The following is a 204-nucleotide window of genomic DNA, read 5'->3' on the forward strand; positions in this document are numbered from 1 at the left end:
AGGAATCAGAGAGAATAATAGAACCTCTGAAAATCCCTCAGGAAGAGGAGAAACCTCCCAAACCCGAGCTCAAACCATTATAACCTTCCCTTAAATATGCATTTCTGGGAGAAGGTGATACCTTTCCTGTAATCATAAGCTCTACCTTAGAGCCACAGGAAGAGGAAGCACTAATTCAAGTGCTAAGGACACACAAGACAGCTC

Source organism: Arachis duranensis, chromosome 6 (genome assembly GCF_000817695.3).
Source record: "Arachis duranensis cultivar V14167 chromosome 6, aradu.V14167.gnm2.J7QH, whole genome shotgun sequence".
Classification (NCBI taxonomy): Eukaryota; Viridiplantae; Streptophyta; class Magnoliopsida; order Fabales; family Fabaceae; genus Arachis; species Arachis duranensis.